This window comes from Panthera tigris, chromosome C1, assembly GCF_018350195.1.
Source record: "Panthera tigris isolate Pti1 chromosome C1, P.tigris_Pti1_mat1.1, whole genome shotgun sequence".
In the NCBI taxonomy this organism is placed as follows: Eukaryota; Metazoa; Chordata; class Mammalia; order Carnivora; family Felidae; genus Panthera; species Panthera tigris.
The window spans coordinates 127,066,484-127,089,433 of record NC_056667.1 but is presented as its reverse complement, the minus strand read 5'-3'; positions in this window follow the sequence as shown (position 1 = coordinate 127,089,433).

Here is a 22,950-nt window from a genome sequence, read left to right as displayed (position 1 = left end):
AACTGGAGGTTGGGGGTGGAGATAGCAGCATTTGGGGCCTTTTAAGCAAGTGTGGGTCTTGTGCATGACTTAAAGGAGGTAGGCCTTTTAGAGAGAGGTGGGTGGTAAGGAGTTAATAGCTGGCCTGAGTATATTTGATGTGCTACCTGGCACACTACTTTTTCTGTTTAAGAAGGAAGCATAACTTGAGTTGTGTTTTTCAGGGCCCACCCAGCAGTGCTTGTTTTTTATTTTTATCTAGAAGAGATCCAGAATGAAGTACCAAAAATTTTTTCTTTAGGAGTCTGCAAAGTCAAGAACATCCCACTCCTCTCCGTGACTGGCCAGAAGATGTTCCAGTTCACAGAATGGGTCAGTTCAGGTGAGATGAAGCCTTATTAACAATTCTTAATCACAAAAATGAATGGAAGTCAATACGAAATAAATTGAGTTAATTCTGAGGACTAGAAATGGAGATGGAAAAAAATAATTACTTTTTCTCCAAAAGAAAAAAAAGCCTTGTTCAACTACTCCCACATACATACATTTTAATTAAGTAGTCTGAGACAGTTGTGTGGTAGAAGGTTGTAGTGGACAACCTGGGTTATAAATCTGGCTCTTCCCACTTACCTACAATATGACTTTGTATGCCTGGTTTATGTTTTGGGGGAAAACAAATTAAAGTGAAGTTACAATGGCTTTCTGTGACCTGATAACGCCATGGGATCTAGGTACCTTTGAGCTCTTTGCCAGTATAAATATATGCATATAATAATATTTAAGTGTTTTTAAATAAATGTTAGATATAAAAAAATTTTTAATGTAAATTTAAACAGATTCCAACTTCAGCTACTTGATAGTGCCAATGGTTACATTTATTCATGTTATAAGTAAAAATAGCAAAGGAAGATAAAAATATATGCCACGTGCTAGGGCTCAAGCACCAACTGATCAGAATAAGCTCTGGCAATAGCCTGAAGCTGGACCCACTGCCTCCCTGTCACACATACCAAGTGGTGACTCTCTTTGTGGTTGTAACAAGAGATGATCTGAGAGGTGTCAGGGGAGTGGCCTGTAGGATTGAGGTAGTGGCGGGGTCTTCAGGGAGCTTAGAACAGCCCCCATGTATCAAGTGGTACAGATGCATTACAACATTTTTACAACCAGTAAGGCTATATCAGAGCACACTGGCCAAATCACCCTGAATATGTCTAACGTAAGCATAAAGGGCAGAAATCAATAGAGGAGAGCCCAGAAGGAAGCTCTTCAAGGAAAGATTAATGCACGCCTTAGTCTTATTATAATTAAAATCTTTCATTTATATACGCTACTTGGTATGTTGTTTTTTTTAAATACCCGCCTGAAAAAAAATTAAAATATGCACTACTACAACACTAGAATCTAAGAACAAGGCAATGGTGTCTAACTGCTATGAAGCTGAAAGCTTTTCTCAACATTATGATTCTTCCAGAAGTAATGAGCTGTTTGCTAACATGACACTAGGGCACAAATCCACAGCCAACCCTCATGCAGGCAAGTGGAAAACAGCAAAGAGTTTCTCTCCAGTCAAGGCATTGAAGAATTGTTTGTGCACTAGTTACTTAGGATTCTGTTTTTAGCCGCAGCATATTTAATTTTAAGAGGCTCATAATTAAAATATGTCTAGAGAGGCAAAATCAAAAGCAAGCATCATGTCCCTGGCTGCAAAATACCTAAGTTCAACAATTATAGCCTTTTGTTCTTCCTAGGAAACAGTTCCGCATTTTTACAGATCCTTACATGTAGGTCAATAACCAAACTTGCCTGATATAGGAAATTTTCTTTTTTTTTAACTACAAAAAATTCTACAGGTCCCCACATCACAGCAAAGACTTGTACTTTCAGAATCCACTAACTGCAAACCTACCTAATGACCAAAAGATAGTATGAATAGTGATACCTTGAAATGTCACTGGCTTTTGTCACCACAGCATATACATACTCCTAAAGTATAGTAGTTCTTATGTATGCTGTGTGACTTAACTGTTCAGATTACAAACCAAGACTTGAACTGAACTTTCTACCTTGCAATAACTGTACATTCTTACCAGTGCCGAGACTCTATTCCACGGCATCTCCAAGGCTGCTTTCAGAAGCCTAGACCGGATTTCACTAATATTCTATCTCCTCAGTCAAGAGCTTCATACAAGCCAACAGGGAACTGTACCTAATCCTCTTTCACTTCCTTTCACCAATAGCTACTGCTAGTTATTGTAAATAACCACCCATGAAAACATGAGTAAAACATCAACAAAAGAACCCCAATTAGTGCAGAAATTTTAAAGGTTGAATAAAATGTTTATCAATGGAGCATGACTGCCACAGACTTAACATCTGTAAAACACTGGTCACACTCAAACTCACAATCTCCAAAATTTCTAGAATTAAAAGCAGAGTTTAAAAATCATTCTACTTTCACAGGTTTAACATGCTAATTATCACTTAGATATTAATCTTGTTAACAGCTCCAAATTAAGGACCTATATTATATTTAGGAAGCTGCCTGGTGCTCAAAGTGAATGCAATTTATTCTTTTATAGTTATATCCTGGAAAAGTGTCTTCTTTTAAAAATATGAGGTATTCATGTGTAGTTCACATTCAACAATCCAAAAGCATATCTAAATAGCTCATGCTAGTAGTTTTAATAACAGAATACCTTCTATTTAGCCAAAGACCTGGCCTTTACGCTTTCTCTGTAGAGAATCTCTGAGCCTGTGTTGTTAATGGTGCTGTTCTTTTCTCCACCAAATGGTATAGCCGTCACCTCTCAGAATCCTTTTTAATCTGTTTGTCTTGATCATGTACTTAATATATGGTACCATTTGTCATTCTGACTCTTAATTCAATAGGACCAGTCAACTATTCTTCATGGTTCTATTCAAACTTCTGAAGCAATGGTATTACGTTCATGCCTAATCTTTACAAAGGTGTGCAGAACAGTGAAACTGCAGTTGGGGCAAGATTTTTTTCCTTTGAAGAAATCATATGACTTTGCCTTCGGTCTGTGAAGTGTAATTAAAATGAACTGATATGCTTTGGAATTCTTCTTGTTTGGACACTCCTCTTCCACTAACTTAGCTCCTTTTCATTATGCTTTGCCAGACTTTTATTTAAGGACAAACTTTTCTTTCACAGATATTAATAAAAGAGTCATTGCTTCTGAAACAAGAGCTGCAGCAAAGTAGAAAACATTCTTCATAGGCTTTTGAATGAAGTACATTATAGCAGTACCATCTTTCTTTAATTCTTTACTTTCGTTCTCTCAAAAGGTACACTCAGCAGAGACCAGAAAGGTGCCTTTACCTTTCGGTAGAGGGGCAAGGTGCCCCTTGCCGATTAATGTCAATACTGGAAAGAGTGGAGTCTGTGTTCATACTGTTCTTATGATCAGTAATTCTGTCTACCCGCCTCACACTCTTCCTTTCATAGCATTTCAAATTCGTTAACAAGCAACAGCTTTGATTAAAACAATGGGGAGGGTCACCCACAGAGGAATAAGAGACATTGTAAAGATCATTTCTCAAGTGTTGATTTAAATATTAAGGTAGATATAAAGTAAGCCAACTTGTTATGAACCCTCAAACTGGACTATCAGACTCCACTGGCAGTAGGCAATCCTTTCCCCCACCATACATCTCCAAGCACTCATCATGGATTCGTCTCAAATCTTCAGAACTCTGAATGGACGGAATGTTCAGCAATGCTAGAACTGATCGGTGCTAATGTGCAAGACCATCCCACACTCTCTAAGTGAGCAATTGTATCTGTGTGTGTTGTCACATCTCAGGGGAATTCTCTGCATAATTCTCGTTTACTTTAATTTGCACAAGGAAGAGTTTCCAGTCCTCAACTCCCAGCAGTTAGGTGGAAACACACACACACACACACACACACACACACACACACACAGAGCCCAAACCTAAGAAGCCAATTCCAGGGAAGCTGCCCAGTTGGTTCATCTACCCACAGAAAGCAGAAAACTGGCCACATTAAGTTTTAAAAGAAGACTCCTGGTATTAATGGCATTGAGGTTTAAAAACAGCAGTGCTTCAAAGTGAAGCCTCAAGACAGTGACTTTATATAGCATTCAACCCACAAACATATGAGCCCTTCAGTCACTAGTAGATAGGATTGCTTGATTTGGTTAGTAACATCCCAAGTGGATTTCAGGAAGCCTTCAGCAATGGCTGTAGTATAGTCCAAAGCACAAAAAAAGGCTTCCCTGGAGATCACTGCCTCCAAGTTACCCAACAAACCCAGACTTTCCTGACACTGCCTGGAAGATTAATGTATCATCTTGACATCCCATGACTGCCTGTCAAAAGGAAACTCCAGATGCACGTGCACATGACTACACACACACACACACACACACACACACACACACACACCACAGCCTAGCTGACATGCACCCTACCATTTCCATGATAATAGACACCCACAGGTGCACTCCTGGAAAACACCAAGAAGGCTTCTCCAGCTAGGTTGTCATTTACCAGAGTACAAATGCACTTACAGCAGACCACCCTGGCAATGAATAGAGCACCAAATAATGCTGGCCTCTTCCACAGAACATGCCCAAGTATTAGCATCTTAAGTCAAACTCCCCTTTGACCACACTGAATCAAATAGAATTGTAACAGCTCTTAAGAGATGTTCTGAATATTTTGAAGAAAAAGTACCAGTAGGTCACACACCCTTCTCCTGAAATAAAGTGTTTCTTCCTCTTATATTTAAATAAAGGAGATTGAGAGAACTTAAAGCTCCCTCCCTTCCCCAAACACACACACTCCAAGCTTTCCAACTTCTAGACTCAAACTATGCAGACTTGAAAAAGGGAGGTTCATTTGCATATTCAAATAACTTTAATAATACAGGGGGTGCCAGAAAGGAAAGGTGACAGGAACATATGGAGTGATGCTGTAGAAATTACATGCGTCCTCCTCCTTGCCCCTCACTCTCACCCTCGGTTCCCAGTTGTCTCTTGATAAACTGCTAGATGTCTCGGTAGACCCAGTAGTCCTATCCTCCCTAGCTCGCCCCTCGCCCCAAACAGGGACAATGAAAATGTAAACTGTTGCTGTAGCCTACTGACACTCCACTGATATATCAGAGGAAACTGCAAAACTTCTCGACTTGCTCAGCTATCCTCCAGGGGTACTGAACGCCCACGCGCAGATTTCACAGTCTGCACCACCGAAAGGGAACCCTCAGTCAACCTGTTTGCAAAGCCCGCAGAACTCCCCGCCCTCCAATCCTGGGCTCTGAGGCTCCCGGGCAGGATGGGGGAACCTTTGGGTCCCTTCATCAGCATCCCCCCAAAGCATGCTGGAAGTCGGGGAACACGGCTCCTGCCACCCCAATTCCATGGCTCCGTCCCGTTGTCTTAGGTCTGTGCCCAAGTGCCTGCGTGGGGTATCTCCACCCGCCCAGCCCCGGGCTCTCCGCACCCTGCACCCTTCCCGCAGCCCCAAGCCAGAGGCTTCGGGGAAGCTCCGCTTGCAAGTTCCCGCGTCTGGCAGGGAGAGAGGGTGAGAGAAGCTGCTCGGAGAGCAAAGAGCAAAGTCTGCCCACGGAGCACCACCACCCGAGCACCACCACCACCCCGCCACCCTGGCTGCTGCCCCCTCTCTACCGCGCCGCCGGCCAGGGGCTGGGCATTCCCCGCTCGGGGCGCAGCGCGGCCGCACTCACCCGCCTTGCCCGAGCCACCGCCGCAGCCTCTGGGAGCCGCCGAGCCCCGAGCTTCCCGAGCGCAAGAAAGATGGTGGTGTGTGTCGGGAGACCACCCATTCCAGCGTCTGGCAACCTCAACACTGAAGGAAGAGGAGGAGGACGACGAGGAGGAGGAGGAGGAGGAAGGAACGGCGCAGTCGGACGCCATCTGCTGTACACCTCTGCGCAGCCATTGGCTGTCTGGTGCGTCCCCGGGAGCCGCGGGGCGCGGGGCCGCGGGGAGCCACCTTGTGCCTCGCCTCGCCTCGCCTCGCCTCCCCCAGCGGCCGCTCCCGCCTCCCCTCCATTCGACCCCTCCCGCCTCCTCCTCCCACCACCACCCCCAACCCCTCAACCCCCCTCCTTCGCCTAGCTGGCACCCGCACGACCCTCGGCTCAGCCCGCTGCCCCGGGCGAAAGCCGCAGGCGCCAACCTCGGCTCCCGCACTCCCCACGACTGTTTCCCGCAACTTTGAAGCTTCGGGGTGCAGGAGCAAGTCGGGTGAAGGGGACTCCCCCAATGGCCTGAGCCTGGGATACCCAAGCTGCTGACCGCCAGGGACTGGGGCAAGGGCTTTGCGCCTAGGGAATCCACAAAGTAATGGGGGGGGGGGGGGGAGAAAGAGTGGGGGTGATTTACTCATCATTTATAACCGCCCCCACCCACACCCAGCTGCGTGGGAACACTCACACACACACACACACGCACACCACAAACCACACACACGTAGAGCCGTGCCGCCCGGGCCACGATGGACGGGCGTTCCTCCGCAGTCCTGGGCAAGAGAGGGCTTCAGTGTCACAGGCAAAAAGACAAAGAAAGATCCCAGTGGGAAGAAAAGAGAGAGGAAAGAATTGGGGGTGACTCAGGAGGAACGCCAAAACCTGGGTCCGCACCTGCCTAGCTGTCCCCTTGTTGACGGGCTCTCAGAGGCTGTCAGTTCATGCAGACCAGTCTGGGAAAACCGCTAGCTCCAGCCTCTTTTTAAGAGGGGTTTTTAAGTCTTGGAGCTTGGAAGGTGGGTGCCAAGGAGGGAGGGAAAGAGCCTTTGGCTCCTGGGTGGCCGGTGCTCAAGGCAGCGGAGGAGGTGAGAGAGTGGAGTCCGCCCAGGTGAGGCAGGAGTGCAGAGAGCACGTGGGCAGGCTAGGCGCAGAGACTCTGAGAGCCATTTGCTTGCTCTCTGACACTTGTTTCACACCCCCCTGGTTTTTTGACACCTTTGATCTACGGAACTTCTTAGGCTTGTTCAAAGAGATGAAGAAGTTTCTTCAAAAGGGGGAAAGGGGGATAAGTATGAGGACTACCTATTGCCAATTACAGGATATTTTGCCTGTCATGCCTCTTTAAATGAGCGAGCCCAGCGACAGCAGGGATTGTATCTTTTCGATTTTATCCAATGCTTGGCACACCATGGGTGCTTAAAAAGAAGCAAAATAATCATGAGAAAATTAAAGCTTGGTGTCATAGCGCAAATTAGATTAAAGAGATAAATAGAGCAGCTAGGGCTGTCACAGGAAAAAAAAAATAATGTAAGTGCCACAGACAAGAGAAAGTTGAATGTTATAAATATAATGGGGAGGGGTTCTGATGCATCTTGCCTGAATGGATCAGATCCATTCTGAAAGTAGAAAAGGGAACCCACCTTACTGAATATTTTAAACAGCAATCCTTATTCTCTCAGTGAGCACTGCCGTCACACTCTGGGTTATGCTTTTCTTTCTGACATCACTGTCTTAAAAATAAATCAGCTGCCGTTCATATCCTAGAATACTTTCCCAAATCCAAGACTGCGATTTGTTACTCCCAAGAAATATAATGCCCAATTCTGTGAGCCTGGAGAAAGAGAAACTGGTCCATTATGTTTTATTGTAATCTCAATATATACAGATCAATAGCCAATGAGTCTCATTTAAGTAACTTCAGAAACAACAGCCAAAGAAAAACACTTCTGTTTTCCTGAACTGTTACATCCAGGCTTCCCGGATTTCAGTCTTCCCAGAATCGACAAAGTGTTTTCAGACCACATCCCGTGCAGGCACAGCCATATGGTGGAAAGATCTATGTTTGCAATCCTTCTGGAAAGAGGCCGTCAAGGATGACTTCTGAGTATGTCATTTATGGATATCTTTATAGTTATGTATCTCCCTCCCTCTTCAGAAATAGTGATATGTATATTTTTCTTTAGGCTGGCAATTTGATGACAACCTGCATTCTAATTTAACTTTAGCCCATTCTCACTGACCCCCAGCTCTATGTCAGTGATCACTTAGGGTACTCATAAGAATATTTTGATTCTTAAGATGTCACTTTCCTCCTCTGCCATTGTTATTTGTATTTGGTCCCCTGTTTTTGGAATTGAGAATACAAGAGATAATAGCTACAAGGCAGTTATGTTGGTAGACACTGGACTTCTTAAAATCAAAAATATGTAATTCATAAGGATGAAATCTAAGTTATTTCTAAACATACAAAGAACTATGAGCTTTAAGTATTGCTAGATTTTGCTAGCTTACTGACTCCTTAAACTACAAAATAGCCACTTTTCATTAAGGCACTATGCTGACAACAGGTTTTTCAGTGTAGTCAAATAGTATAAGGTGCCTGAACATTCTCTGACACTGTTCAATTGCATAAAAATCCATTAAAAGGATAAGGCAGACATTTCTACCTCAGACTCCCAGTTTATGTTCTAAACACATATTTTACTAATAATATGAGTTTCTTGCCAAGATAATCAGCTTTGGTCCTTGATAAAAGCACTGCCCTCAAAATCTAGATCAGGTTATAGACATTAAAAAGATAACACAGGCAGGGAAAGAGACATTGTCAGCAAAGGCTGATGGGGGTAAGGGGGAGTTTTACAAAATAAGAAAGGATTTGAAAGAGGTGGCCATGAAAGATACGTGACATTATTATATGTAAGGAATAGATCAGTGGTTCAATGTGGAAAATAAGCTGGAGATTACAAATTCTCATAACCCCACACACAGAGATGCCAAAAGCCCCAATCACCTCCAGGCTTCCAGTGAGTAGGGAACAAAACAAGAGAACAATGGAAGGGGAGAGGAGATGGGAGGAGAAAGTCTCTTGGGATCTAGTCACTAGTGAGACCCAAGAGAGACCCACAGAGGAACGTAACCCTGTACTATCCAAATACTGATGGAGTTTAAATTTTCATTTTTGTTGTTATGTGTATTTGTCATTGTTCTTTCTGAACATGATATTCTCCATACAGTCTAACAAGCTAGATAGGAAAGTGCTGTGTAAATAAATAGACAGGTATTGGCATTACACAAATAAGAGATAAAGAAAGCATGTAGATAAAAAAAGCCCAATGTAAAATAGGAGTAAGAAATGCAAGCCTGGGCCAACATTTTGGGCTTGCCGTCCAGAAGTCATTTCCCAGGTCTACACTAGCCCCACCACTGAAGCAATGAATTGAGTCAAATGTTCAGTCACTTTGGTAGGCAAAACAGGAGTCGGGGGAGGGGGAGCACCATGGTTGTCATAATTTACACAATTCATTCAGGCCAATTCCAGGTTGGATGAGATTCCATGGCAAATATGAACATTTTTTCAGCCAAAAAAGAACATTTCATCCTGGCATACAAGTGTAAGTTTTGAGCTTGGTCCAGTAATTTGATTTTGATGTGTCAACATCTTAAAATACAATGTAAAGATAATGTATTGAAAAGTAGTGTAGTGGAACTCCTTTGGCTTCTGGCCCAGTGCAGTCCCTGTGAGGCACCAATGCTTTCCCAGAAGACACTCAGCATTCACAAACTTACTCCTGAACCATCAGCTTCAGTCATTCATTTAGCAAGATATTTGTTGGCTGTCTGTTGTGTTCCTAGAACTTGTATAACATTTGTTTTTTGGTGATATAGGGGGCTGAGTCCTTGCCCTCATGGAGTTTATAATATAATGGGGCATAATACAGTATACAGACACACAAGCATATATTATTTTATATTAGAAGCATATAAAATGAGGGAAAAGAGTTTTGTGAAAAAAGAAATGCAGTAGAGGGGAATAGAAGAGAAGGAAAAGGCTCAGGTGAGTTCTCTCAAAGGAAATGATGTTTAGGCTGAGACCCAAAAGATAATCAGAGGTAATATTTAGTGAATTTTCTCTACCTATTGGACATTGGGCTAAGTCCTTTACATGCATCATTTAAACCTCATAACTAGCCCATGAGGCAGGCACTATTATCAATCCCATTTTACAAGAGAAGCAGAGACAGCATAAGCAACTTCTTCAAAGTCACACAGCTGAGAAGTGAAAAAGCTACGATCTGACCAGGCAGTCTCTTGTGGTCAGATACACTGCATCTCATATAAGTAGACATTAGCCAAGAAGGGGAATAGCAGAGAACACGACCAAAGACCCTGTGGCTTGAAGAGCTTGGCACACAAAGAACCCATAGGGTCCACAGAAGTTGGACATTAGCGAGCCTGGGGCAGAATGACATGAGGCAGGGCAGGAGGGCAGGCAAGGACCAGAATGTGTGGTTCTTGTGAGCCAATGAGTGGTTTTAACTCTGTGAGCAAAATGATCAATCTAGACTTTTGAAAGTTCCCCAGCATGCCATTCAGAGACAACAAATAGAGCAGCAAGACTGGAACAGTCATGCAGTCAAGAGATGATGGGGACTTACTAGAAAGGGAGAGAACCGTACAGGTGGATGGATATTGGGAAGGCTTTGTTCGTCTCTTCATTTCTACTTCTGCCTTCCCAGATCTCCTCAAGTCTGACATGCGGTTTTACCCCAGGATCCAAAATCCTAAATTCTTCATCTCAGTCACTGGATCATGGGTCTGTTTTCTTGTCACATGCTTGTATTGTAGATAGGATGAGTAGCAGTGAACCCCCCACCCCTTGCCCCCTGCCATCAATTTGCCCAGTTCTGAGGCTCTGCTTCTGAGCTCTGTCATAGAATGCCCCCTCTCCACTCCGTATTATCTGAGTTCTTCGTTTTGTTGCTTATCCTCCAACAATATTTACTGACCAATAAATCAAGGGTATGGTGGTCCTTTCTTCCCCACCGTTCTCTAACATCACCAAGCCATAGCAGAATCAGGAGAGGCAGCAGTCACTGGATCCACATTAAACAAGAGAACAGGGGCAGGCAATTTCAATATATATAAGAAACAACTCCGACTAATTTGGAAATAATAAAACCCCTGGAGTGACAACTTGGATCACATTCATAATGACTTGGTTTGTAAAGACCAGGTGTTATGTAGATTGGAGCTTGTTATTATCCAAAGATTTGGCAACCCTAATCCTCTTCTACTGGGCACAAAGCCATGCAATACTCACAGGCCTAACTTTGACAAGATGGGCATGAGAGCCTATATCTTCTATTCTGCTGTTTTTCAAGGACACCAGTCTATCTAATGGGCACCAGGTCCCTCTGTAATTAGGAAGGATAGAAAACACTGGAAAATGACCGTATTGTCAACAGATCGCAAGCTACCGTGTTTGTGAGTGTGGAACGTCAGGAAGAACAAACGAAAGAGGTTTTTCTCATTTCTTGGTCATTTAGCCATAATTCCCAATTGTCTGGGTTACAGAAAAACCCCCAATACATACAACGTCGAAACCAAATTTTATATAAGAGAAAATTTCATAACTCTAGCATGTTCTTCATAGATTCAGAATTATGCCATTTTTCTTGCTGCTTCCTCATTGACTTTCCACCCTTATATGATATGTTATCTTCCTGAAATACTCTCTGTCATATCACTGTGATTCCCAGGAATCTACTATTCCCTTCATCCTCTCACTTGGTCGGTCTCTTCATAAATATCAGCTCCTCAGAAAAGCCTTCCCTGACCCTCCCTTGTAGAAAATGGCATGTTCCATCCCTCTCTATCTCCTTAATCTGCCTTTCTGTGCTTCATAATATTTATCACAATCTTAAATATTTCCACATACTTGTTTCAATGCTTTTATTATCCTCCCGTCAACAATGTAAACCTCATGAGGTCAGAGACTATGCCTTCCTCCACACACACACCATACTTATAATAGTGGCTAGTATATGGTAGGGACTCAATAATTGTTTCACAAGCGAATGAATATATTAATAAACAAATGGCATAGATTACCAGTTTACTGACTTTTGAAATCCTACCGAATCTGGCCCCACCCTATCTTTCCAACCATATTTCTTGCCATGGCCCAATAAACACCCTGTCTCTAGTTTCAGGAGTCTCCTCACTTGCTCCTTCACAGTTGGAAGCTTTGATTCAGCACTTCTGTGTGTCCCTCCCGGTCTTGCAGATCTGACTTCGCCTCAAAGTCCCACCTCCTCTAAGAGATTTTCCTAGATCTAATTTTATTTCACATCCATCTGTTTCTTCCCCTTATCAAACTCCTAGAATGCTCATTGTCTGTGCCATTCAGTTTTTCAATTAACTGTACACTGTCTCTTACTATTCTCTGATGGTTACATAGCCATTAGCCTCATCCTCTCAAATGCACTGTTAACTGCCTTGAGGGTAATATAGCCACTTCCTATCTTTCCTTCAGTGCATAATTTTTGGTACCCAGCAGGCATTTGGTAAGTACTTATTGATGGTCTAGGTAGGTGAAGAATCTGAACAAGGAGGTTAGGCTTCCTTTGGTCATTGATGTTAACACTTGGTTAAGAAACACTCACCACCTTATCACCAGCACCCTTATCACCTCATGTTTGTGGGAGTTGATACTGCCTGGTGCCAGGAAGGACTGTCCATAAATTGAACAAACACTGAAAATCTGCTTTATGACAGACACCTTTGTAAGTGCTAGGGAGAGTCCTGGAAGAGATGATTACCTGAGAAAACAATACCCTTAAACTGCAATCTAAAAAGCCTTAGAGACCTCCTATGGACCTGGTGGAAACCTCAAGAAGTTTCATCTAGTATTACCTAGTGTGGGGCGAGTCAGGAAAAGCTTTCCAGGTTGGATCTCTCTGCATCTGCCCAAATTTAGAGCCAACCACAACGACGACAAAAATTCCTCAGGTCTTGTGACCTACTGGCTTGAAATAGTGTACCAATGTAGCCTCTTGCAATGTGCTGTGCTCTACTCATGACTTCATTCCAAGAAATCATAGCACCGGCTCTCTCCTGTAACCAACAATGTGGGGAAAACACAACTGCCGTTGCAATGTCTATGCATGCTGCGAAATCAGTCCTCATGCTCAAATGGGTTTGGACTCCTATTTTTATACTTCATCTTTTTTTCTTAACTTCCTAGGCACCATACAACTCTGATCTCCTCTTTTGTTCAAGCCCAGTGTGTTAGAGCACATTAGAGTTTTAGACTGGGCTCTCTTTTCCTCTCCATTTGTACTTTCTCCTTACATGAAAATGTCCATTCCCATGATGTCAAGTAGTATCTTTTTACTGAAAGTGCATAAATACATTTATGTGCCGGTACTGGTCAGTACAGGCTAAGTTGTGCTACAGTAACATATGAGCCCCCAAACCTCAATGCCTTAACACAAGAAGGTTCATTTCTCTCTCATCTTGTGTGACCAACACAGATTAGCAGAGGGAATAGGCATTCTGCTTCACATTCAAGGCTCTCCCATCTGGAACATTGCTGGTCACTGTGGCAGCAGAAAGAGAGATCACAGAGAACTTGAAATATCTCTTCAGTGCTTCAGCCCAAAGTGACATCATCCATGGCCAGAGTAGTCACATGACCCGTACCACAACATATGTGCATATACAGTGAACAATAACTCTCTCTGCCACACCAACACTGGGCATCGTTGGTAGTCCAGCTTCATATCCAAGCGCTTGCTTGACATCTTTTTTGACGTTACCAATGTACTTCAAACTGAAAATTGGTTTTTCCCCCAAACCTGCTTCTGTCCCAGTCTTCTTTGCCTCGATATATACCACCATCTGTTAAATTACTCAACCCCAAACCCTAAAAATTACTCTTTATTCCTTCCTTCTGTCACTTTATCCACATGGGAATAACTAATTATTTGTATCCATGTCTCCACATCTCCACTACCAAAATGGGATCTAAGCCATCATGGTCTTTCAGAGTAGGTAACAGTAGCCGCTTACTAACTGACCTGCTTTCTTATGATCTTGTCCTCTTACAATCCATTATCTATAGAGGAGCCAGAGTGATCTTCTTAAACAGTACATTGATAAAAAATTTTCCCTGATTAAAACCTTCTGATAATTTCCCAATACTCTTAGAATAAATTCCAAATTCCTAATGTCTGGCTTCTATCTTTCCCTGAGAAGTCATCCCCTACCTCTCTACTCTGTCGCTTAACCATGCCAATTTCAGTGCTGCCTTTGGGTCTTTGAGCCAACTCTGTGTTGTGCCTTGATGATCACTCCCAGACCTGCATGGGATGCCTTTCTCTTCTCATTCAGGTCTCAGCATTAATGTCATTTCTTGAAGGAGGCTTTTCTGGACACCTAATTAAAGTAGCCCCCACTCACTCTCAATCACACTTGCCTACTTTGTTCTTTGCATAGTATTCATCATTATTTGATATTTTTCTATTTCCATATTTGTTGCTCCATGGGAATAAAGGTTCTTTTAGAGCCAAACTCCCCACCTGCCTGTTTACTCTTGTACCCTTCAGTTCCTAGAGGAATAGTGCCAGGAATATGGAATAGTTGTTCAATAGACATACACTAAAGAAATGCATTCATCAGCACACTTCAAAACTCTGACACCATTTCTATGTCTCACCTTCATCCTAAGAGTGAGCATTGGCTTCTTTTCCATTTATCCTTTTAACACAAAAGACTCAGGCTGAAATCCTTATTTGAACTGATGGAGACAAATCTAAAATAAAATAGTGAAGTGATCATCTATGCATTGGTGGTTTGCAGTGTTCTCCTTGCCAATCAGAAGGAAGAAGTTAACTAAGGAGGCAGCTACTTGTCACATCTAGAGGTTCTCTTGACCCAAGTGATTAAGATGATGTGCCTGATGTGGTGAACTTTTATATTACATTGCCAGATAACTGTGAAAACAGCCCTTTTGTCACAATGAATTCTCAATTTTGGTGATGGCTGTCACTGTTCTGGAAGGAGATGACTCACCTAGAATAGGGGGCGGAGAGTGGGGACAGTGACAGGATGGGAGACAGGACAGATCTGAGGGTATGTTTCCAAGCCCAGTGAAATAAATAGAAAGTGAAGGTGCCATAATACACAGACATATCTTGACGCCACAATATTATATAGCTTCAGTCCAATTTCTAAAGCCTTCAAGAAAGGAAAGACACCCCTCCTTTCTTAGTAGTGTCCTCTCCCTAAAATGAGGATTCCAAGAGACTAGAGGCAGTTTATCTTCTAGTGTCTAGGTCTACTTAGCTTCTCAAAACTGTCAGGACAGGTATCTGGGGACATAGAAAGGAATGTCCCCATTGTGTATCAACCTTTATACAGAACTGCTTTCCCAGAACATATCCTCACATCTTGATCCTTGACTTGCTCCTGCTCCTCCTCATCACGAATTCCTTGATCTGGCTTCTTGTTTATCCCTTTTAACCCCATTACCACAATGCCTCTTAGCATGCTTCCCCCACGAGGACAATTTGCCTTCCATGCCAACCGTGATTTGGTCTATCACATGATATTTCTTCAGGTGTTTGAGAACAATATCCTACCCAGTCTAGTTTGACCTTCATGTCCTTATTTGTCAAAGCAGACCCACTAGGTAGGTTTACCCTACTTAGAGCTGCAACTTCCTCAGCAGGATAGTTATTATGGATGAAATGTTTCTGTCCCGCCAAATTTCATATGTTGAAGCCCTAACTATTGATGTGATAATATTTGGAGGTGGAGCCCTTAGGAGGTAATTAGGTTTAGATCATGTCATGAAGGTGGGGTCCCCATGATGGGACTAATACCTTTATAAGAAGAAACAAAAGAGCTTGCTCCCCCTATCTCTCTCTTTGTCTCTGCCATGTAAGATACAGCAAGCAGGTAGGCCCTGCAAGCCAGAAAGAGGGTCCTGACCAGGACCTGACCATTCTGACACCCGGATCTCAAACTTCCAGCCCCCAGAACTCTGAGAAATAGATGTCTATCATTGAAGCCACTTATACTATGGTATTCTGTTATATCAGCCTGAGCTAAGACAGTAGTTATTCACCTTTCCTAACTGTACATTTCCAAAAAGAACCATGTTCTATTTATTATCTTGTAACCTTTAGAGTCAGACAGGGAGGAAGGAGGTCTTCTATATTTCCAGTCTAAATTCCTCAGGATTTAATTTAATTAGAGCTCATGAAGTGAGCTCTAATTAATGAAGATTTTGACCCCATGAGGGAAAAAATGCTTCTTACTTCATTCCTATAAAAAGAACTCTTTCAATCTTTAAGAACCTTATTTCAATGATATTTGATCTATCCCTGATTATACAATTATTAGCCTTTTGGTGATCTAACCAATGACATTTAAATGGCATTTATGTGCAGGGCTTGAATCATGGAATCACAAAACTTTTGAGCTTAAAGATACCTCGGAGAAAATATAGCCCAATTCCTGTATTTAAAAGATAAGGGAAGTTGAGCCCCCGATAGCTGAGTGTCTTGTACAAGGTCACACAGCTTGTCGAGAAATAGAAGAGAAGAAAATATGTGAGATGGCCTTCCTAGCATTCCACCTGTAGTTGAAGAAAAGTATTTAAAAAGATAAAAAGGAAAAGAAAGGGTTTTAGTCTCTTATACAAAAATAAATAAATAAATAAAACAAAAGGCCCCCATTGAACTGATGCCTTCCCAATAAACTTTATCACACTTCTAGTATCTCATTAACACAGACATTCTTCCAAACATAATTTTGAAAACAGTGGCTAATTCCCAGATCACTGGGCGTGAGGCATGGGAGAGAGTGGAAGCAGAGGTCTTAAGAATACCAAAATCATAGTCCCCGGAACCAGTTGTTCCTGTTTCTATCCTGTTGGGAGCCTTGTGTAAGAGAAAACTGAAATTTTTCAGCTGCACACAGATTGCTTTATTTAGCAGACAATCTCAAAAAAACAACATGTTCTCTTGTGATTTAAAGCTTGATTATCTAATTTTCTCTTTGCAGTGCCCCTCTACCAGCAAACACCTGCTAAATGGCCAGAATAGACATGACTACTCTGTGAATTGTCCTGGGCTCTCCAGGCTTCTTGCGCTTCACGGTCTCACTGGGAGTGTCCATTCACTCCCACAGCTCCCACCACACTGGCTCAACCTCAGCCTCCAGCTCTGAGCTTTCCTTGGAACTTTAGATTCATTTCTAACTGCCTAAGGTGTATCTCTGCCTTGATGTGACACAGGCACTCTAAACTCAGCAAGTCTAAAAACAGATTACTTTTCCACATGACCCCAAATCAGTCTCTTATAACCTACCTAACCCATCTAGGTTAATGGTGTCACCAAGCACTCCATTGCCTCAAGAAGCATCTCTGAGTCTTCCTTCTCCTCATGCACCACATCCAGTCAATCACCAGTCTCTCCTGCCCACCTCTAAGGTATCTCTGGAATCTGCCTCCTATTCTGTAGCCCCTTATCATCTGTCCAAAGTCCAGACTCCATCATCTTTTTCCTAGACTATTGTAATAATCTTCTCACAAGATAATCTTATTTTCCCTGCCTTTTCCAATTCTAATACACTCCTGCCAGAAATGCTTCTGTGGCTGCCTATTGCCTAAAAAATAAATTCCAAAATCTTTAACACAGAAAAAACAGATGACTTTAAATTTACTTACTTGACATTTAGCTATACTGAGCCTAAATTTGCCATCCAGAAAATTTTATCATCAGTAATAGATCTATTCTCAAGAGCTGAACGTGGCATAAGAATATCTACGCCCATACTCAAAAAGAGAAATATGTATTGCGGTTGAGAGAAAGGAACAGATGAAACTAGATGAAGTCCTGACTCTACCATGAAACACCATGGTGATCTCTTTCCCTATCTGCAAAATAGGGATGACAATAGTATGTAATGCTTTGGGTTGCTGTGGGAATTACATGAGATGGGTGCAATGTGACTAATACCTGAAGGTGTCAATATTATTATTATTACTAATATTATTAGTCGACATGATTACTAATATAATAATTACTATGAACATAACAGCTCTTTAAATATTTCAGGATAATTATGATGGGCCCCTCATTATTCTCTTCTTCAAATCAAACATTACACTTCTTACAATCGTTTTCAAAATCATGTTGTTTTGAGAATGGTTCTCATTCTGGTCAACTCCTCCAGGCCATTAAGAAACTTACCATCATGACTTCACCCTAAGACTTTCAGGAATTCATCCTTCCAAACAGTTTAAAGGTGATTAATAGAAAGTTTCTTTCTGCAAAGGTGTTTCCTCTTTTAATCACTACAACTCTAGAAGCTTCAACTCCTCTTTACTTTAGTGTACAGTTTCGCTTTCTAATTGGGGCTTTCAAGGAAATTTTAGAGTGACTATCTCAGACCACGAATTAGTCTCTCCTTGCTAAAAAAGCACCTTCCAGGTTTTGGTCACAGATTATTGGCAGGAAGTGAGGGGAAGGTTTGCACTTCCTTTCTGTGGCTTCCTAGAGCAGTGCTATCAGTCTAACACTTTTCACCAGCTCTGAATTTACAGTCGTGTTAATAAGTAAAAGAGGATAGTTGGTAAAGCAGCAAATTGGTCTCCCCTTGCTATAAAAACGAAAACAGATAGCAAAAACAGTATTCTATCAAGTAAGGGAAGTACTCCCAAGAAGTCAAGATATTGTTAGAGATGTCTTCAAAATATCAACAGATAATGAGATTGGGCAATAAGCCAATGATATCCAAGCAGAATATATTTATTTTTTTCTTATGTGAATTAAATGATACTTCAAAAGTACCAGAGAATTTCCATTTAACACATTCACGGTGTAGTTACTGTCATCCCAGGTGTGACTGAGGAAGTTTTAAAACAAAATCACTGCAATAAAGCTTGTTTCAAGTAGCATCATGGGAAAGAGCACTCAAGTCTAAATATTTCAGTCTTAATATTGGCCTATCTTTTACTAGCCCTGTGACCTTGGGTAAGATACCTAATCTCTCTAGATCTCCATTTACTTAACTATAATATGAGGAGGGGAAAAGAGAGGACCTTAACATATTGTTTTGGAATGAGGACCAAGTCAAGATAATGCACATCACAGACTTCACACAGAGCCTAGCACACAGTAAACGCTCAACAGTTGTTGGTCAAACATGACTGTGGTTGAATAATAAATAAAACTGCTATGAATCTCACTTCATTTTTGCTTAGAGATCCAGTGCAGTGACACAAAGTGAAAAATTCAGTCAACAGTTTTATTTTTTCTAATGAACTTTATTTTTTAAATGTTTATTTATTTATTTAGAGAGGAGGAAGAGAGAGAGAGAGAGAGCAGGGGAGGGGCAGAGAGAGATGGGGACAGAAGAGCCAAAGTGGGCTCCACGCTGACAGCAGGGAGCACAATGCGGGGCTCAAACTCATGAACCATGAGATCATGACCTGAACTGAAGTTAGACACTTAACCAACTGAGCCACCCAGACACCCCAACAGTTTTAAATTTCATCTCTTCATCTATTTGTTTTCAATCTACATAAAATCAAATACTTCAACTTTTATTCCCACTAAAATGACCAGCTGTTCTATCACCAGGTAGAAATGCCCTGTGTGAATATTTCCTTTGACACAATGCACTTTCTTGTTTCATAAACTTAGCTGCTCCATAGAAACCTGTACACGCTAAAGAAATCTTAAAGTTCTGTGCAAGGTCAGGGAGTGGCATGTGATTAAGAAAAAAAATCATTCAAATATGCCAACTGAGAATGTTCTGCAAAATAAACTACAGTATTTTTTACCCTAGCCAAGGTGTTAATAAAGAAAGGAAAGATTTCTTAAAAAAATTCCACCAAGCACACTGGTGGCTTTAATTAGGTGTTAAATACAGGCACATGAATAACTAAATCAAGTCGTACTCCTGTCAGCCTGGAAAATATTATTGTATTTATTGCAACCAGGGTGTGGGCAGCAAGTTTTGAGAGATGTTTGAAGAACTGCAGGACAATTATACGAGTCTCAGATTTCCTTGGGTTTCGTGGCGTTTAGATTAGCTGCTGCTCTATTAGGAGTCAAATACAGAAGCATGCCATATGTCCCCCTTCCTGTTAGATACAGTTCAAGTGACATTATTGGATGATGAATACAGGATCACGATGAACTAAATTAAGTCAATATAAAATACCATGGTGTAGGTTTAATAAGGTGTTTTACCAGTATTAGTCTATAAATAAACCACACTGTCTTAATTCAAGAATATGTATAACTTATTTTCTTTTGATTGATCAAAATATGTTTATCAATAGTAAAAAAGCATCCCTTAATGAAAAGTCCAGGGCAGAGCAAAATGTTGATAATAATATTTGCTAACATTTATTGACTTCCAGATATACACATGCATAGAGTTCTAAGTATTTCATAGATATTTAATCATTTAATCCTCCTAGCAATTTTAAGACTGTCTAGTGTAGCCAGTATTATCATTCCCACTTTATAGAGGAGAAAACTAGGCACAAAAATGTTAACTACATTGCCCATGGCAACTCACCTAGTAAGTTCGTAAGCCAGAATTTGAATGCAAACAATCTAATCTAGATGCCTTAGTAATAGTCTCTATACCAGTGGTTCTCTGAATCCAGGGTGATTTTACCCCCAAGGGATATTTGGCAACATCTGAAGATAGTTTTGACTGTCACAGTTGGGAAGGGAGAACTACGGGCATCTACTAGACAGAATCTAGGGATATGGTTAAATCCTATAATATACAGAACAGTCCCACAACAAAGAAATGTCTAGCACAAACTGTCAACAGAGTGAGGTTGAAAACACTGCTTTATATTATACTTCCTCTGGGATCAGTTATACCTTTGCTACGGAAAAGTTGGTCCTCAGACCAGCAGCATTCCATCACTGAGGAGCTTGTTAGAGAAGCCCACCCCAGATCTACTGAATTAGAATCTGCATTTTCATTAGATCCCCAAGTGATTTATCTGTACATTGAAGTTTGAGAGACAGTAAGTTATTACTATTAGCTACCATACTTCAATAGGTCTGTAATAAGACAAATACATATACGTCCCATACAGTAGTCCAGTTTCTATGCACAGGCACAGATAGGGAATGTTAGGAAGATGGTGGGGCAAGAGGGGAGGAGGATGGATAGACCCAACTGGGAAGTAGTATTAAGGGCTGGAATTTTCTTCAGTTACCTGAAGTAGCAATCAAAGGCAAGTACAACCTAAGTCTACAAAAGAGAGACAAAACAACAGTCAAAATCTAACTTCGTTCTTCCTCAGGACTAAGAGTAGAAGATACAGGAAGATGGCCAGGAGCCAGACAAAGGCAGGCATGAAGTAGAGGGGAAAGCAGCATATGGGGATGGACAGCAAGATAATTGTCACAATTATACAAGTCAGCCAGGACAGCAAAGTTCTTTGCATCTGGGTACCAGCTGCATGGGCTGGGGATTGGCCTGGTTTAAAGGCACAAAGACAGAGAAGGCCCATTCACCTGATGAGGTACATATGTATTTTCACCATGAAAATTAATAAAAGGAAGCCTCACAAAGTGAAGCTAGAATGATAGAAGGGGAGGCTACAATGGGGAGCCATACTACTCAACATTTCCTACAGGAAGAATTGTCAATTACAGACCACAATAGAAGAATAGAAGAATAGAAGGATCATCACTTACAACCCCCACCAGGGAAAAATGAAGGTTGCACCTCCTGTAAGAAATCGACTAGCTATGCAATTCAGCCTATGGGAACCCGCATTACCCTGAACCTGTGCTTTCTTCCAATGGACTTCCTTTCAAAACAACCTGTCCTTACTTCCTCTTTATTTTCCAGAAAATACCATGCCTCTCCTATGTTGGTGGACTTGCCTGTGTTTTTACCATAGCTTCCATGTCTCCAACTGCAACTCTCTGTTATTCCCAAATAAACCCATTTTTTTATGGTAAAATGACTGCTTTATTTTTAAGGTTAACACCACAGAATGAAACTTTTCTAGATACCTTTTTTTAAATCTAAAAAAACTTATTTTTATTTTTTTAATATAATTTATTATCAAATTGGCTAGCATACAGTGTGTAAAGCGTGATCTTGGTTTTTGGGGTAGATTCCTGTAGTTCATCACTTACATACTACACCCAGCGCTCATTTATCTAGACATCTTTTTAACAGTCAATAAGGTAAAAGCACCGCCAAAATACAAAGCTCCCACAATAACGCATCATTCTTTTCGAAAAAGACTCCCGTCCTTTTAGGAAATACATGCACAGCAGCTAATGAAGAAGAGACACAGAAGGCAATTCTACTCCCAAGTGGCCCTCAGAGTTGACCACAAGTGCCTTAGAAGGACACTGATGCATAAACCATTATACAATTTCACATTTGGAGATTTAAGACAATACTTTTGTCAAAACATGTTTCCTCCCCTACAGGCTTCTCAAAGCAATAAGCAAAATAACAATGTTTTGTGAACTTTACCAAATGTTAACTGGGAAACCCTACTGTTTTTAATTGTGCTTGAATAAATACAGACCAGGATCTGTGAGTGCAAATAAAGTGATTTCTTTCCCCCCTCTCTCCCTGGATCAGCTTTGCGCTGATGGGTGGCTATTCCCAAAGGCAAAGGTGAGCTAAAGGCAAGATTGTGGCAAAATCCTCAGAGCCCAACCACTGTGAAAACCATTTCACGGTAAACTGATAATTTAAGAATATTATTGTTGTGGTATCCAAATAATTTCTCTGCCATCATTCTGTATTCTGAAATCACCACTCTCACTATTGCATTAAAATCAGAGGATTTGAGGATGAATGAATCTAAAAAGATTTTCTAGCACAACAGTTTCCAGTTGTGGGGTCTTCAGACTTGGGGTGAGAGGACTACATGCAAATAAGCCAAGGCACTTTTCAAAGTGCATAGTCCCTGGGCCCCACCCCTGAGAAGTCTCATTCAGAAGGTTTCAAGAGGGCCTGAGGAATCTGTGCATTTAACAAACTTCTCAGATCATTCTGATAGCTAGCAGGTTTGGGGAGCACTGTCAAGTTTAATTCCCCCATTTTATCAGTCAGGAAACTGAGAACCAGTAAATTCACTGTAATGCCAGAATTAGCATCTTAATATCCAAGCTTAGTTTATTTTGATGACC